Here is a 14,965-nt window from a genome sequence, read left to right as displayed (position 1 = left end):
AACCACCACTGTACGTAATGACACGTGTAATATGTTCATATGAGGGAATATTTGCCTGATTTTAATTCTGTAAGAACCAGATAATTTTTTATAATGTCCCGAAACATAAAACCATAGACCATAGTCAAAGAGGTGAACTTTCCTCTTACTGTGACTGTATGCTTTAGATGGGTTTGTTTAGCATGTGGCCTGTGTCCGTCCAGCAGTCCTTTTGTTTGTCTGTCTTCCTGTGTGAAATCAACATCCTCATTTGTTGCTCCACCCACTGAAAGTCAGGCCGGGAGATTTTCTGATACCTCTGTCCAGGGGCGGAGTGGGACAGCTTTTCAGCCCAACGCAAACATTTAGCACGTAATATAAATGTTTTATTACAGTACGGAAAATATTAATAAATAACAAATAATAACAAATCAATCCTGGCCTGCTTCTTGTCGCTGTGCCTGTTTTTGTACCCTGGGCTACTGCAGACTATCTGGGCACTGTCATGGTTTCCCTTCTCTCAGCATCTGCTTCACCTATGAAATAATATGTAGATGGAAATACTAATGCCAGGACACAAACAGCATCTTTGTTATGTTAATGTATCAACACAATGAACTTTAGTCCTGAAAAACAACTTTTGTTACATCTTTTTTACTTGCCACCACTCCGTTCAGCTGGGCCTGTGCCCTCCCTAATTTCGGTTTCAATATTGTCTGCCTGGCTTTGCTCCTCAGATGTTACAAAAAGCAAGCCATCAAATAATTATTTTACAGCACACTTATTATACCTGCTTATGATAATAATAATACTTATTACACATTCAATTATTAAATTATTATTATTTATTAAATTATCTGTTTTAGGCTACACTTTTTAAATATATTTATTTTTAGGGCCCGAGCACCGAATGGTGCAAGAGCCCTATTGAAACCCTTAGGATTATTATTAGGGCCCGAGCACCGAATGGTGCAAGAGCCCTATTGAAACCCTTAGGATTATTATTTTTTTTTTTTTTTTTTTTTTTTTTTTTTCCCCCTCCGAGATCGCATTTTTGGAGGCCTTAACATGCCCAAAAACTCACCAAACTTGGTAGAAAAATTCATTCGCCCGAAAAATTTTGAAATTTGCTGACTTTTGAAATGCACATATAAAAATGGCTCTATAGCGCCCCCAACGCGTAGCCCCTCTGGCCGGTTTGACACAGGATTATGAAAATTGGCACACATATGTATCACCTCAAGACGCACAAAAAAGTCTCTTGGACCCCCCCTCCAAACCCAACAGGAAGTCCGCCATTTGAAGGTTTGTGGCCATTTTTGGCGATGTGTGACCCTGCTGCCAAACTTTTCACGCCTCGCATACTTCAACGGATTGAGCTGAAATTCGCCGTGTCCACTCAGGACACCATAGGGAATAGACGCATTCCAAAACTCTTACAAAAGTCTGACGGTGTGGCCGGGGCGTGGCCTCAAAGTTTGACCATTTCTGAGGACACAGAAAGTCTCTATAACTTCTTCGTTTTCTGTCCGATCTGTACGAAATGTCACATGTATGATCAGAGTCTGACCCTAAACACATCTATACAACAATATTGAGGCTTTGACAGAGCGCCACCTACTGGCTACACAAAATGTTGTGTTTTCATAGGTTTTTCTGCCTGCCCCCCTGGCCTGTTTTGAGTAGGGTCATGAAAATTGGTACACATGTGTATCACCCCAAGATGCACAAAAAAGTCTCTTGGACCCCCCCTCCAAACCCAACAGGAAGTCCGCCATTTTGAAATTTCTGTTAATTTTTGGCGATTTGTGACCCTCCTGCAAAACTTTTCACGCCTCGCATACTTCATCCAAATGAGCTAAAACTCACTGTGTCCACTCAGGACACCATAGGGAATAGACGCATTCAAAAACTCTTACAAAAGTCTGACGGTGTGGCGGGGGCGTGGCCTCAAAGTTGACCATTCGCCATTACAAAGGAACTCACTGTATTTATTGCCCTAATGCGTAGCCCCGCTGGCCAGTTTGACACAGGATCATGAGAATTAGCACACATGTGTATCACCCCAAGACGCACAAAAAAGTCTCTTGGACCCCGCCTCCAAACCCAACAGGAAGTCCGCCATTTTGACTTTTGTGGCAATTGTTTGCCTATTTTTGACCCTGCTTCAAAACTTTTCACGCCTCACATACTTCATGCAATTGAGCTGAAATTCACTGTGTCCACTCAGGACACCACAGGGAATAGATGCATTCCAAAACTCTTACAAAAGTCTTACGGTGTGGTGGGGGCGTGGCCTCAAAGTTGACCATTCGCCATTACAAAGGAACTCCCTGTATTTTTTGCCCTAATGTGTAGCCCCGCTGGCCAGTTTGACACAGGTTCATGAAAATTAGCACACATGTGTATCACCCCAAGATGCACAAAAAAGTCTCTTGGACCCCGCCTCCAAACCCAACAGGAAGTCCGCCATTTTGACTTTTGTGGCAATTGTTTGCCTATTTTTGACCCTGCTTCAAAACTTTTCACGCCTCACATACTTCATGCAATTGAGCTGAAATTCACTGTGTCTACTCAGGACACCATAGGGAATAGATGCATTCCAAAACTCTTTCAAAAGTATTACCGTGTGGCGGGGGAGTGGCCTCAAAGTTGACCGTTCGCCATTACAAAGGAACTCGCTGTGTTTTATGCAGTACTACCCATATACTTTATGCAATGTGGACAAAATCTTACAGTACTGCTATGGACCCGAGTCTGAACAGATATATATGCTAATAGGATGATACGGTCATAGCGCCACCTACTGGTAGCAGGAAAGTTTGGTTGTAAACATGTGTTCGTTGTATCTCTGTGGAAATAAGAGGAGAGCATAGGACAGGAGAGTATAGGAGACAAGAGCATAGGAGAGAAGACTGCGATGACCCCGCGGATGGCAAGGTGCGCGAGGGCCCGCAATGCTGCTTGCAGCTTTAATTAGGGCCCGAGCACCGAATGGTGCAAGAGCCCTATTGAAACCCTTAGGATTATTATTTTTTTTTTTTTTTTTTTTTTTTTTTTTTTTTTTTTCCCCCTCCGAGATCGCATTTTTGGAGGCCTTAACATGCCCAAAAACTCACCAAACTTGGTAGAAAAATTCATTTGCCCGAAAAATTTTGAAATTTGCTGACTTTTGAAATGCACATATAAAAATGGCTCTATAGCGCCCCCAACGCGTAGCCCCTCTGGCCAGTTTGACACAGGATTATGAAAATTGGCACACATATGTATCACCTCAAGACGCACAAAAAAGTCTCTTGGACCCCCCCTCCAAACCCAACAGGAAGCCCGCCATTTGAAGGTTTGTGGCCATTTTTGGCGATGTGTGACCCTGCTGCCAAACTTTTCACGCCTCGCATACTTCATAGAATTGAGCTGAAATTCGCCGTGTCCACTCAGGACACCATAGGGAATAGACGCATTCCAAAACTCTTACAAAAGTCTGACGGTGTGGCCGGGGCGTGGCCTCAAAGTTTGACCATTTCTGAGGACACAGAAAGTCTCTATAACTTCTTTGTTTTCTGTCCGATCTGTACGAAATGTCACATGTATGATCAGAGTCTGACCCTAAACACATCTATACAACAACATTGAGGCTTTGACAGAGCGCCACCTACTGGCTACACAAAATGTTGTGTTTTCATAGGTTTTTCTGCCTGCCCCCCTGGCCTGTTTTGAGTAGGGTCATGAAAATTGGTACACATGTGTATCACCCCAAGATGCACAAAAAAGTCTCTTGGACCCCCCCTCCAAACCCAACAGGAAGTCCGCAATTTTGAAATTTCTGTTAATTTTTGGCGATTTGTGACCCTCCTACAAAACTTTTCACGCCTCGCATACTTCATCCAAATGAGCTAAAACTCACTGTGTCCACTCAGGACACCATAGGGAATAGACGCATTCCAAAACTCTTACAAAAGTCTGACGGTGTGGCGGGGGCGTGGCCTCAAAGTTGACCATTCGCCACTACAAAGGAACTCACTGTATTTATTGCCCTAATGTGTAGCCCCGCTGGCCAGTTTGACACAGGATCATGAGAATTAGCACACATGTGTATCACCCCAAGACGCACAAAAAAGTCTCTTGGACCCCCCCTCCAAACCCAACAGGAAGTCCGCCATTTTGACTTTTGTGGCCATTTTTTGCCTATTTGTGACCCTGCTTCAAAACTTTTCATGGCTCACATACTTCTTGCAATTAAGCTGAAATTCATTGTGTCCACTCAGGACACCATAGGGAATAGACACATTCCAAAACTCTTTCAAAAGTATTACCGTGTGGCGGGGGAGTGGCCTCAAAGTTGCCCATTCGCCATTACAAAGGAACTCGCTGTGTTTTATGCAGTACTACCCATATACTTTATGCAATGTGGACAAAATCTTACACTACTGCTATGGACCCGAGTCTGAACAGATATATATGCTAATAGGATGATACGGTCATAGCGCCACCTACTGGTAGCAGGACAGTTTGGTTGTAAACATGTGTTTGTTGTACATTTCTGCAAATGACAGGAAAAGAGAGCATAGGACAGGAGAGTATAGGAGACAAGAGCATAGGAGAGAAGACAGCAATAGCCCCGTGGATCGCAAGGTCTGCGAGGGCCCGCAATGCTGCTTGCAGCTTTAATTTTTCATTTTTTTTCCTTCCCCCCCTAAGATCGCATTTTTGGAGGCCTTAACATGCCCAAAAACTCACCAAACTTGGTAGAAAAATTCATTCGCCCGAAAAATTTTGAAATTTGCTGACTTTTGAAATGCACATATAAAAATGGCTCTATAGCGCCCCCAACGCGTAGCCCCTCTGGCCGGTTTGACACAGGATTATGAAAATTGGCACACATATGTATCACCTCAAGACGCACAAAAAAGTCTCTTGGACCCCCCCTCCAAACCCAACAGGAAGTCCGCCATTTGAAGGTTTGTGGCCATTTTTGGCGATGTGTGACCCTGCTGCCAAACTTTTCACGCCTCGCATACTTCATCGGATTGAGCTGAAATTCGCCGTGTCCACTCAGGACACCATAGGGAATAGACGCATTCCAAAACTCTTACAAAAGTCTGACGGTGTGGCCGGGGCGTGGCCTCAAAGTTTGACCATTTCTGAGGACACAGAAAGTCTCTATAACTTCTTCGTTTTATGTCCGATCTGTACGAAATGTCACATGTATGATCAGAGTCTGACCCTAAACACATCTATACAACAATATTGAGGCTTTGACAGAGCGCCACCTACTGGCTACACAAAATGTTGTGTTTTCATAGGTTTTTCTGCCTGCCCCCCTGGCCTGTTTTGAGTAGGGTCATGAAAATTGGCACACATGTGTATCACCCCAAGATGCACAAAAAAGTCTCTTGGACCCCCCCTCCAAACCCAACAGGAAGTCCGCCATTTTGAAATTTCTGTTAATTTTTGGCGATTTGTGACCCTGCTACAAAACTTTTCACGCCTCGCATACTTCATCCAATCAAGCTGAAAATCACTGTGTCCACTCAGGACATGATACAGAATAGACGCATTCCAAAACTCTTACAAAAGTCTTACGGTGTGGTGGGGGCGTGGCCTCAAAGTTGACCATTCGCCATTACAAAGGAACTCCCTGTATTTTTTGCCCTAACGCGTAGCCCCGCTGGCCAGTTTGACACAGGATCATGAAAATTAGCACACATGTGTATCACCCCAAGACGCACAAAAAAGTCTCTTGGACCCCCCCTCCAAACCCAACAGGAAGTCCGCCATTTTGACTTATGGGGCCATTTTGTGCCTATTTGTGACCCTGCGTCAAAACTTTTCACGCCTCACATACTTCATGCAATTGAGCTGAAATTCACTGTGTCCACTCAGGACACCATAGGGAATAGACGCATTCCAAAACTCTTTCAAAAGTATTACCGTGTGGTGCGGGAGTGGCCTCAAAGTTGACCATTCGCCATTACAAAGGAACTCGCTGTGTTTTATGCAGTACTACCCATATACTTTATGCAATGTGGACAAAATCTTACAGTACTGCCATGGAGCCGAGTCTAAACAGATATATATGCTAATAGGATGATACGGTCATAGCGCCACCTACTGGTAGCAGGAAAGTTTGGTTGTAAACATGTGTTTCTTGTATATCTGTGGAAATGAGAGGAGGAGAGCATAGCACAGGAGAGTATAGGAGACGAGAGCATAGGAGAGAAGACTGCGATGACCCCGCGGATCGCAAGGTGCGCGAGGGCCCGCAATGCTGCTTGCAGCTTTAATTATATTTTATTTTATATTTTTTATATTTTATATTTTCATTATGTAAATTCATTTCAATAGCCATTACCTATGTATACAATGCATTCATATTTATTTTTTAAATGCTAGTTAGTTACTAATTGTGGTAACAGCCAAGCACTTTAACCCGGCCTTTTCAGCCCTGGTCTCTTCCAGTCCATTTTTACCTGCTTCTCTGTCCCGTCCGACTTTTGGTAGAGACGCGCTATGGTGGACTAAACCAACGGTGAGCTATGCAAAGGGCTGTTTGTGTGAAATGGCTGCCCCCAAACTCCCCTCTGTCTCAGAGACGGGTCAATTCAATGTGAACAGCGCTGCAAACATTCATATTCTACCATGATTACTACTATTCCTCGTCGCTGAGCGGCCCATGACTCAAGCGGCCCAACGGGAATCCTCCCGACTCTCCCGATTACCCACTCCGCCCTTGCCTCTGTCTGCTTCAACACATCTATCTGTCTTCTCCAGTTGTTTCTTTTGTGTCTGCTGACTTCCCATGCATGACTGTGACTCTCGGGGGTGTAGTACTGTGCAAGAATGCAATCTTGTTTGTTCTGGTGCAGTTAGAATCAGTTGGTATGTAGCTGACAGCTTGTGTGCCAGGCTGACAGTATAACTTTACTCAGGCTGCTTCAACACATTCCAATCCCCTCACTGTGTTTACCTTACTTTCCTTTCAAGACCACTCCATGTGGACTGATAGATACAGACATTGAATGCGATTTCATTCATTCATAGTGTGAGGGTGACTGAACACAGAAAAAACAGACTGTGACTGTGCTCTTTGCAGCCTTGTACCCACACCAAAGAAATAATCACGGATACTGTAGCTTTATTTGTTAATAAATAAAGCTAGTGCACAGTGTCAGTGATTATTTCTTTGGTGTAGGGGGTGATATGTCAAAATTTCCAAACAGCCATTGTCAGTCCATCAGCTGTATTTAATCAGTAGTCATACATCATGATCAGCTGCATCATTGTGATTGTTGTATAGTCTTTGTGGACTGAATATTTAGTCTGTTAATTAAATATCACCCTTTCCTGTGATTCCTACCAAATTTTAATTTGACTTGAAAATGAAAAAGTCAGGGATTTGGTTCTGCTAGCTTTATTTTACTTTCCTCAACATTATAACTTTTGAACTTTTTGAGTACTGATATTTTTTTTTCATTTTGAGGCTACATTTGTCGCATTTTTGTGTATGGCTGCCATAGTTACAGCAGTTGATGTCTGCTGAGTTATTTGAAGGCTTAATGTCCTCTTCTGGCAGATGGACTTTCTTCAGTCAACATGTTATCATTATCTTGGATGTGTGGTCATTAATCCTGAACCTGGCAGGTTATTCTAAGTCAACAACAAAAAGTATGATTTGCTGAAGTTAGCCTGTGATGTACATAATAGATGCTAGGGTTGGGCGATATTGCCAAAAAGTTAATCATGATTATTTATGGCATTTAGCAGATGATTAATTTGACTATTAATTGATGACAATTGCACTTGTGTTTTTGACTCTAAATCGCCACATTGTTCTAAAATGATACTGACAAATCATCATCCAAGTTAACTTGTTCATTCTAACAGGTTAAACTGGTAAGTAGTGATTAGGCACCAACCAGCCATGTTTGAAATATGTATTGATAACAGATGCACAAACTGCTTCAAAATAATAATGAAGCAAACATTTAAAGTAACTTTGTCCTTCAGATGTTCTTATCTTAAGGTCACAGAGCAGTGCATGTCAACATTAAAATAAAACAGGACAAATAAGTCCAGAAAAGTCACATCAGTGATTATTTCAAGTTAAAAAATGTGTCTGCACAAATGAACCTGTGACCGGAATATGTCCCACACTAGTGCATGGTTTCACTCCTTTACACATACTGTAGAACAGCAGCAGAAAAAACAAACAAACAAACAGGACAATTTCACATTTAAATGTGTGTCTGTGCAAATCAACCTGTGTTACGTCCTTCCAGTGCTTACTTTGCCGGTCGTAAGGAGCACAATGACTAAACGTATCGTGGATTCTCGGCTGGGTGGAATTCTTTCCAATATCTGCTGGAGGAGACTTCGCTGTAGTCGGCGTTGTGGCCTCGTTGCGCTTTCTTTGGCTTTCTTCGGCTTTCTTCGTACTCCGGCTTGCGGTGACGTTGAACCTTCGCATCATTTAATTAAATACCACTGCCTTCCGCCATTATTGTTATTGTGGGCTCACATGTGCGCGCTTGTGGGTGATGGTGAGAGTATGTCGCACACAAAAATGCGTTATCACGACGAGGCACTTATCGATAAGTGACAAATATTAATCGGTGACAGTTTTTCTGACGATTAATTGCACACGATTCAATTTTGCACAAACCTAATAGGCGGACACTTCGACCAGTCAACGGCCAAGTATTTTTTTGTATATGCTTGCACACAGTTTCCATGGATGGCTTCTTAGATATTGCACAGTAAATAAGTAATGTATGCAGCTTAAAGAGGGGATCTTTAGTGTGGCATTAAAACACAATCTGTGTGGGCTTAAGATTCAGACCCAGAGCCCCCTGTGGTATGGGGGTTTGGGTAGTGGGGAGGCAGTTATTGATTTAACCTACACACTGTGAGTGGTGTAATGTCTGGTAACATGGAAGACTGAAGTTTAATTGATTAGATAAAGGGTTTTAAAACTCCAAACAGATGCAGGAAAAAGGGCTGCTGAGTTTTATTTTTGGAGTGTGTGCTTCCATCTGAGTGGAAGAGTGTGTGTTTGGCCTCAGTGTGTCTATGTTTAGCTGTGTTTGTTGAAGACTTGGTAATTACGGCTGGCAGCAGAGTTTGAATTAGAGCAAGCAGAGGAATGCCTTTGGTCTGTTTCTGTCACTGAAACTTAACAAGGGCTTTTCAAATGCTTCAACCTGCATGCATGTGTTGTTATTGCTTTAGGGTGTGTATTTTGAAATGAAATACTGTAATGAAATTTATTTTAGATGTGTGTTTGTTCCTGTTAATCATAAATCAGAAAAAACTGTAACATGCTGTAGGCATCCTGAATTTTCTTTCTTGGGTTCTTTAAGTATGTAGAAGTCAGGACTTTGCAACACACACTTGCATAGAGCCATTTTTGGGTGGAACCACTATGATGATGTCAGTGGCTGCTTCTGGTGGCCCTTAGGTGATCTGTCTTCCAGATGTAGCCAGTGGGAGCAGCAGATGGCCCTACTGTGCGGAATCAGGGGACTTCTCCAGTTTCTGTTACTGATAGTTAGGGGTCATGGCAAACTGGTTTGTAAGACCTAGTTTTTGGCAGTCTTAACACAAAAGGACAAATTGTTATTGTATCTTCGCTGTTGTGGACAGTGAACAATAATTAAAAATTACCAGAAAAAAGCAGATGCAAAACTTTAGCTGTTTTGCAGACTAATCTATCCATGATAGAGGAGGACTGACTTAAATGACACGGTCAAAACTAAATAAATATTCAGCAAACCATCGGCCGGTACACTCTAGTGGGTCAGGCTGAACCAAAGTAGTGAAAACAAAGGGACTTCCGGTTATGGCGCGCACCTGATAAGTCGCAATAAACTTGGCTCCAGACTAACTTTCTGAAATAATACGTCAAGGCTCATACAACTCCCTCTTTACGCTTCGAGAGGTTTTATTAGAACTCATGCCACCGAAAAATCCCAAACCTGGGCAACTGCAGCCGTCGAAAGCTCCACAAAACGGCCGGGCGGATATTGCCACAAGCAGCGTTAGCAACAATGCTAATGAAAATATGGATGGAGCTGATGCTAGCGGGCCATCAAACAGTGCTATACTGGATGCAATTTGCTCGTTGAAAGAAGAACTCACTAAACAATCTGGGGACATGCTGGAAGCGATTAACGGGATAAAAGGAGATTTACTTTCGCTCTCTAGAAGAACTGGGGAGGTGGAAGAGAGAGTTTCTCAGGCAGAGGAAGACATAACTGCCCTCCAACAAAAAGTTACGCGAATGGAGGAAACAATTGGGAAATTAAGCAACAAAATACAAGACCAAGAAGATAGGGCACGGCGCTCAAATCTGAGGCTAGTCGGCCTACCCGAAAAGACGGAGGGCTCGGACGTGTGCAAATTTCTGGAAGACTGGCTTCCTAAAGTTTTGGGTGATAACTTCGCTGCGTCCCCAGCGATTGAACGAGCTCATCGAGTTGGCCAAGTTAACTCAAGTCGGTCTACAACATCTAGACCGATCATCATGAAGTTCCTGAACTACAGGGATCGGGAAAAAATGCTTAGAGCAGCCAGGAAAGAGAAGGAAGTCCGTTATGGAAATCAGAGAGTCAGTTTCTTTCCGGACTTGTCAGCCGAGACTCGCCAGCGTCAGCGACAATTTGACGGAGTGAAATCTCGATTCCGGGATATGAATGTTCGCTACGGGCTGCTCTATCCAGCTCAATTGGTGGTCACCCATAACGATCAGCGCTTGATCTTCAAATCGGTGGCAGAGGCAGAGGACTATCTTCACAAGATACAAACTGCACGTTGAGAGTCCCTGGGACCTGAAGTTTGAGAAAGACTCCAGTTAAATAATTTTGATTTATCTTTACACTGTCGCAAATACCTGGAAGGTACGTAAAGAGGGGAGGGAAAAGGGGGGGGGGGTCGGATGGCCCGAGTGTACGATTTGTATTTTCCCCTTAACTACGTTGGCCTTAGTGAGCAAATGAGGATTTTTGAATGCTAGGATTTTTATTTCCGTTTTTAAAGGGGCTTAAAAGTAGTTTAATACTACCCCCCTTTCTTTATCGGTTGATGAGGGCCACAGGGGGCGGACTCTCCCTCGCTCCCCCTCACAGGTTGATTTACTGAGACACGAGCTCAGTCTATTTGCTTTCAATGTTTGCGAGCCTGAAATGAGCTATAACGTGAATCGAGTTGCTCCTCATAGTGTGGATCAAACGTTTATCATAACCGACGTTGTTATCACTTTTGTGTTCTTTACGTGCACTTTGTTCCGGTGCACGAGGGATTGTTGGGAGGGGCTAAGATCTCGGGATGTTGCGTTCACTTTCTGTATCTTAATTATTATTTGTATGTGTGCATTTATTTATTTATTTTGTGGTCATATTATCCTAACGTTCGTCTGGAAGATAAGAGATATATACTCCAATGGCTAGTGCACCAGAGATAAAAATTTCGAGCTGGAATGTAAGGGGTCTAAATAAACTTGTAAAACTCAAGCAGGTCTTAAATAGGATTAAGCAAATGAAATCTAATATAATTTTTTTACAGGAAACTCACTTGGAAAAAAAGGATATTAGTAGAGTTGAAAGAAGGTGGCCGGGGCAGGTTTACTCTTCCTTTTTTACCTCTCATGCTAGAGGAGTAATAATATTAATTCATAATTCGGTCCCCTTTCAGGTAAAAAATAAGCACATAGATCCGTCAGGGAGGTATATCATACTCAATGGTAGTATAATATCCACTCAGGTTAACCTAGTTAATATATATGCCCCTAATGGGGATGATCCCTCCTTTTACCAAAATATATTTCTCACTTCCTCATCTTATTCTGGGCAGTACATAATTGGTGGTGATTTCAATTGTGTGTTGGATCCGGCGATTGATCGTTCTACTGCAGTGGATATTTCACACCAACAAACAAGGAGAACTATCAAAAAATACATGATTGATCTAAATCTAACTGATATCTGGCGATATCTTAACCCTAGCAAAAAAGACTACTCATGTTTTTCTAATACATTTAAAACATACTCCAGAATAGATTACTTTCTAATCTCTACTGGGCTATTATCACAGATTGAGAAATGCTGGTACGACAGTATACTGTTGTCTGATCATGCTCCAGTTTCTTTATCATTAAAGATTCCTAATATAGACTCCTCTTTGCCTAGATTTCGCTTTCAATCCAATTGGCTCCAATACCCCGATTTTGTGGAATTTCTGGATAGAAAAATAGATGACTATTTCTGTCTAAATACTAATCAAACCAGCGCCTCAACGAAATGGGAGGCATTCAAAGCATATTTGAGGGGGGAAATAATAAGTTACACTAAACATAAATCCAAGGTATACTATACACAATTATCCTCCCTTGAACGAAAAGTAAAGGAGTTAGAACAGGAAATATACCACAATGATATCCCAGAAAAACACCAGGAACTGCTCCTTTTGAAATCTCAATATAATGAACTAACTACAAATAAAATAGCCTCCAATCTGATGTGGTTGAAACAATCATACTATGACCAAGGAGAAAAAGCTGGAAAGCTGCTAGCCTGGAGGATTAAGAAGATGCAAACAAACAGGGCGATTAACTCTATTACAATAGAGGATGGGAAGGCATTAGTTAACCCAGTTGACATAAATACTGCATTTAAAGAATATTATGAAGACTTGTATAAATCTGAATACCCAGAATGCTCAGAAGAGCAAAATAAATTCTTAGATCAGCTTGTTTTCCCAACCTTAACTGAAGAGGCTAAGACTAATCTAGATAAGAATGTATGCATTGAGGAACTATTGGCTGCATTGAAGAACATGAGTAGCGGTACAGCACCTGGGCCTGATGGATTACCCATAGAAATTTATAAAAAGTTTGCAGGGAAACTGCTACCCCATTTATTGGAGATGTTTAATGAGTCATATAATACTGGAATTCTGCCTCCCTCCCTGAGGTCTGCTACAATTTCTCTACTGTTGAAACCAGGAAAATCCCCCTCAGACAGAACATCGTATCGTCCTATATCACTAATGTCATGCGACACAAAAATTTTATGCAAGGCTCTGGCTAGGCGGATAGAAAATATAGTTCCCATTCTAATTAATAAAGACCAAAATGGATTCGTTCAAGGTAGACAAGCATTTCATAATACTCGTAGACTGCTGAATATTTTATATGCAAAAAACAATGTTAGTGACCATGCAATTCTGTCACTGGATGCTGAAAAAGCTTTTGACAGAATTGAGTGGAAGTATCTTTTTGATACGCTTAAAAGATTTGGTTTTGGAGAGGGATATCTTGGATGGATCAAATTATTATATACCAATCCACTAGCAGAAGTCAAAACTAATAACCAATTCTCAGCACCTTTTAATCTTTGCAGATCTACACGCCAAGGCTGCCCTATGTCCCCTTTATTATTTTTATTTGCTATTGAACCATTGGCCATGGCAATCCGCCGATCTTCTGAGATCACGGGTATGGTTATAGGTAGGACAGAACATCGCTTGTCACTTTTTGCAGATGATATTGTAATGTTTTTGACAAATCTGGGAACCTCAGTTACTGCGCTTTGTCAGCTTTTGAAAAGATTTGGTCAGTTTTCTGGATATAAAGTAAATAATAGCAAAAGTTCCTTACTCTTTCTGAATAAGGAGGAGAGAGAGTCTGCCACGATTCATACACAGTTTGCTAGTACTCCAAATGGTTTTACTTATTTAGGAGTTAAAATAAGCCCTGATATTAAGAATATTGTATCGATCAATTATGACCCTCTGTTGACAGAAGTAGGAGAATCTCTAGAGAAATGGAGCTTAATGCCTATCTCTATGATAGGACGAATTAATATTATTAAGATGTCTATTCTACCCAAATTTCTGTATCTCTTTCAGTCAATTCCACTACCTTTACCAGCATCATTTTTTACCACAATTAAGAAAACTTTCTCTTGCTTTATATGGAATAATAAACGCCCGAGATTGCGGCTCTCTCTGTTGTACTTACCTTTTGAGCGTGGAGGACTTAAATTGCCTGATATGAAACTGTACTATTGGGCTGCCCAACTACGTGCTGCAATATATTATTTTCTACCCACAGAGGTCCCAGCTTGGATAGAGATAGAAAGGAATACACTAGAACTTCCATTACACTTATACCTTTATTCGGCACAAGCTAAAATACTAACAAAACGTTCTCATAACCCATTTCTCAGAAACACTATACAGATTTGGTATGCGGCCCATAACTCTTTAAATGAAATCCCTAAACTATCATGCTTTACGCCTATTTGGGGTAATGATAACTTTAGAGCAGGAAGACATGATATGGGATTTAAACACTGGATGGAAAAGGGGCTAAGTAAAATAAAAGACCTATATAATGATGGAATTTTAATGTCCTTCCAACAATTAATGGAGAAACATGACCTTCCTAGGAAACACTTTTTTAAGTACTTGCAAGTTAGGAGCTTTGTTTATTCACAAATCCAAACTACTGTCGAACCTACTTTATCTACAATTGAACAATTTACAGTAAACCATCTGAGTGGTAGGGGCCAGCTGTCAAAGTTTTATGATATATTGCTCTCCGGATCTAAAGAGAATTCTAGAGCATATCTTGCTGCGTGGAAAACTGATCTTCAATTAGAGGTCTCAATAGAAGATTGGGAGAAGTCGTGTCTACAGGCACAAACCCAATCTATAAGCACAAGATGCAAACTGCTGCAGTATAAGTGGTTACTCAGAACGTACATCACCCCTGTCAAACTACATCACTTTAATCCTGATATCCCTGACCTTTGCATTAAGTGCACTGAAGACGTTGGTACCCTCTATCATTGCATGTGGGAATGCACAGAGCTCCAGCTGTTCTGGAAGGAGGTTCTAGATCTTATCTCTAACCTGACAGAAAGTGTTATCCCAATGGAAGCTAAATTGTGCATACTACAAATATACCCAAAAGATTTTCAAGCAAATG

At 41.7% G+C, this 14,965-nt stretch overlaps 1 protein-coding gene across 1 annotated transcript in view; it reads left to right on the top strand.

Moving 5' to 3' along the window:
• ccdc102a (coiled-coil domain containing 102A) overlaps positions 1-14,965 on the top strand; it is a 49,162-nt gene that overhangs the window by 2,438 nt on the left and 31,759 nt on the right. The window lies entirely within an intron of this gene.

This window comes from Parambassis ranga, chromosome 3 (genome assembly GCF_900634625.1).
Source record: "Parambassis ranga chromosome 3, fParRan2.1, whole genome shotgun sequence".
Lineage (NCBI taxonomy): Eukaryota > Metazoa > Chordata > Actinopteri > Ambassidae > Parambassis > Parambassis ranga.
Note: the sequence above shows the minus strand (reverse complement) of the source record. Positions and strands in the feature narration are given on the sequence as shown.